Below are 4,042 nucleotides of genomic sequence, written 5' to 3'. Positions count from 1 at the left end.
TTTTTTTTTTTTTTTTTTTTTTTTTGAGACAGAGCCTTACCCTGTTGCCCAGGTTGGAGTGTAGTGGCACAATCTCAGCTCACTGCAACTTCTGCCTCCTGGGTTCAAGTGGTTCTCCTGCCTCAGCCTCCCCAGTAGCTGGGACTACAAGCATGCACCACCCGGCCTGGCTAATTTTTGTATTTTTAGTAAAGATGGGATTTCATCGTGTTGGCCAGGATGGTCTCAAACTCCTGAGCTTAACTGATCTGCCTGCCTCAGCCTCCCAAAGTGCTGGGATTACATGCGTGAACCCCTGCATCTGGCCAATATCACACAAGTTCTGAGATGAAAACCAGAATGGCTTTCTTGTCTGGGTTCCTGACTGCTCCTTTGCTTTGAGTTCTTTTAGTTTCTTCTCACAGGGACTCATGAAGTAATCATCTGGTTCAATCCCCGCATTCTTCAAATTTTCCAGGATTTTTTCCAGTCTGTGCACTGATCTGGCTTCTTCAATCTTTCTTGTGCTCAGGTACAGTGAACTCCTAGAAATCCAGGTGCTTACCACAGAGCAGGTATTTCTGACATCACTAGTTCTATCCAAACGAGGAAAAAACATCACTTCTGACAACTTCTCTAGGTCTCAGAGGCTCACTTGGAATCCAGTTAACTAGGATTGGAAGCCAATGGCTTCACTGGGTATCACAAAGGCCCTTAGTGGCATAAGTTCAGTATAAACTGGGGGCCAGGATCACTTCATAAAGGTGTGAGGGGAATGCCACCTTGTTCTCACTAATCACCTGGTACCTCTTTTCTTTCCATCACTTCTAGTCTGAGGTAAGGTCAAAGGCCCAGATACTACCCAAATATCTTCAAACTTCTCTGTCAGTTCTCAACAGAACATTTCTATTCTGTTCCAACATCCAGAATTATTATAACACCCCAAGGCACAATAGTAGAAAGGTAAAAGGTTTCAGCCTTTAGTTGAACATTTGTTATTTCCAGCTGGAGCCGTGTGTCCTCAGGACTACCTGCTTCCAACTTAGTCCTCGCTGAAGGCACTGAAGGTTGGAGGGATATTGGGACCAGATTTAAATATACCAGGTTTTCTGTCTGCATCACCTTGTCTCTGTTCCAGTTAAAGGGAATCCAGATTGTCCCAAGAGAACCTTTTCTGCAGATTCATCCAGCTCCCTCATTGCCACCACTGCCTCAGCACCCTGACTCCGCAAGAACTGCAGGGCTGTGAGCCTGCCTCCCATGGTGCCCACTATAGCCCTGACCATGTAGCCACTCAAAAAATGCCAGACGCCTTTGAGATGGGAAGTAATACTCTTGACAGTTATCTGACCCAAAGTACCACTTATTTGCTTTATTTATGTATTTATTTATTTTTGAGACAGAGTTTCGCTCTGTCACCGAGGCTGGAGTGCAGTGGCACAATCTTGGCTCACTGCAACCTCTGCCTCCCAGGTTCAAGCAATTTTCCTGCCTCAACCTCCTGAGCAGCTGGGATTACAGGCACCCGCCACCATGCCTGGCTAATTTTTGTATTTTTAGTAGAGATGGGGTTTCACCATGTTGACCAGGCTGGTTTCAAACTCCTGACCTCAGGTGATCTGCCCGCTCAGCCTCCCAAAGTGCTGGGATTACAGATGTGAGTCACCATGCCCAGCCACATGTTTGCTTTAAATGGAATGTCTGGAGACTGTTAAACATGTGCCTAGGCATATTTCCACATTTGAATGGGGTCCAAGAGTCTTGTGGAAAAGGAACTGAACTCTCTTCATGATTGGACACATCTGATGGACAGTTGTGGCAATGGGTGGAGGGAGGGACATGACCAGAGCTGGATAATGAAAGTGAAAGCCCTTAGGGGAATCCTCCTGAGTGCAGAAGTCTGGAGAGTGGGCCAGACTACATCAATCTGAGTGTTGGGAATGGTGATTCTGAGTAAAGAGTGAGGCCATTGTGGAACCACCTAGAGTAACTGTGGTAGAGATGAAAGAACTGAATACATAGACCAAAAGACCCAGGTGGGGTTCTCTTCTCTAAAAACCTGGGCATGAGAAGTGGGTTATCGACAATAACACCTGTAATGTCAATAATTCTGAGCTCCCATTGCAAAGTTCTCTTCCTCAATTATTGATGAGAATCCCTTGGGTGAACTCCAAGTATCCTATAGAATCCACTACCTAGTGGGTCTTAAATAAGATCTCTTTCCAGTCTTTTTCTAAACTTCAATAAAATCTTGATTTCAGAATATAATCATTAAAAATAAAATCAAATATTTGAAGAGGCCAGGAAACCAGAAGTGTAAAATAAGGAGTGTGTGTGACTTCAGGTGCTCTGACAAGCAGGTACTCCACAGGTAATATTAGAGATGCAAGAGGTAGATCGTGAGAAATGCCCAGGAGGGACAAGGGGAGCAGATTGGGCAGGAAGGGCCTTCAGTTTGTGGAGCTGATCTGACACCTGTGAAAGGCGAGTGGGGAAAGAAGAAAGCTTGACTAGAAAGGCACTCAGTTCTAAGAAAGTTTCACCAGACCAGTGGGAAAACCTCAAGCCAAAGCCATCCATTACAGGAGCACCCTGAACCAGTACTCACAACCATACCCCGTCCTTCACTGGAAATCAGCCAAGGGAGCATGGTGTTGTTGCAACCTGGAAGGGGATTGGGGAGCAGCAGCTGGGGTTACCTGCCAACTGTCTTCCCTGAATTAGGAAATCCAAGCATTTTCATCCCCCCTCCATAGAGTCCATTCAATAATGTGCTATAATCTGTAATAAGGATACCCTGGCCACATGGAGTTGGGTTCGGCAGATCTCCCACATGCTAAGTGGCATTTCCCTTTCTGGTGCCTCTCCAGAACTTTGGAGCAAGGAGAGTATTAAATATAATCCAATCTCCTGCCTGCAGCTCTGTAGTCACTCTGCTTCATGGCCCACTAACCTTGGCCCTGTTGATCTCTGCCTTCTGCAAAAAATTACCTTTTCAGGCTGGCCACAGTGGCTCACACTTGTAATCCCAACACTTTGGGAGGCCGAGGCAGGTGGATCACTTGTGGTCAGGAGTTCAAGACCAGCCTGACCAACATGGTGAAATCCCATCTCTACTAAAAATACAAAAAATTAGCTGGGTGTGGTGGTGCATTCCTGTAATCCCAGTCACTTGGGAGGCTGAGGGAGGAGAATTGCTTGAACTCCAGAGGCAGTGGTTGCAGTGAGCTGAGATCGTCCCATTGCACTCCAGCCTGGGCAACAAGAGCGAAATTCCATATAGAAAAAAAAAAATTACCTTTCATTCCTTCAAGGCTGTTCTTGGCTCTGGCCACCTGCCATGGTCTAGCACCTCCTGGAAGTCCAGGATCAGCTGCCCAGGAAGCAGCTCCCCAACAAAGCATGAGCTGTGTCTGCCTCTGCCCACCTCTGGATTTCAGGTGCCTGCTTGCCCTTCCAGAAGTAATTGCTGTCTCCTTATAACAGGTAAACTGTTTTCAGTATCTTAGTGTCCTTCCAGTATATAAATGGCATACAATCGATATTTACCCGTTTTCTTTCTTTTCTAGACAAATAATAGTGACAATACATACTGTTCTGCACCTTTTCTTTTAATCTAACTACAAATCTTGGCAATCTTTCTACCATTTCATAAAGTGCCTTGTTTTATGTTTGAATGATACTGTTTGTGTAGATGTGCTATGATGCTTTATTCAAGCAGGCCCCTCTTGATGGACTCCTACAAATTAAAAGGTGTTACAAATCTGTGACTATCACAAACAATCCTATAATGAACTCTCTTGAACCTTTCTTTCTTTCTTTCTTTCTTTCTTTCTTTCTTTCTTTCTTTCTTTCTTTCTTTCTTTCTTTCTTTCTTTCTTTTTCTTTCTTTCTTTCTTTCTTTCTTTCTTTCTTTCTTTCTTTCTTTCTTTCTTTCTTTCTTTCTTTCTTTCTTTCTCTGTCTCTCTCTTTCTTTCTGTTTGTCTGTCTTTCTGTCTGTCTCAGGGTCTTACTCTGTCACTCAGACTGGAGTGCAGTGATATAATCATGGCTCACTGCAGGC

General features: G+C 44.7%; 1 pseudogene; it reads right to left on the bottom strand.

Annotated features, from left to right (window-relative positions):
• Window positions 1-4,042, bottom strand: part of LOC108530538 (nuclease EXOG, mitochondrial-like) — a 43,941-nt pseudogene that overhangs the window by 3,177 nt on the left and 36,722 nt on the right.

Source organism: Rhinopithecus bieti, unplaced genomic scaffold (genome assembly GCF_001698545.2).
Source record: "Rhinopithecus bieti isolate Rb0 unplaced genomic scaffold, ASM169854v2 scaffold_6946, whole genome shotgun sequence".
NCBI lineage: Eukaryota > Metazoa > Chordata > Mammalia > Primates > Cercopithecidae > Rhinopithecus > Rhinopithecus bieti.
Note: the sequence above shows the minus strand (reverse complement) of the source record. Positions and strands in the feature narration are given on the sequence as shown.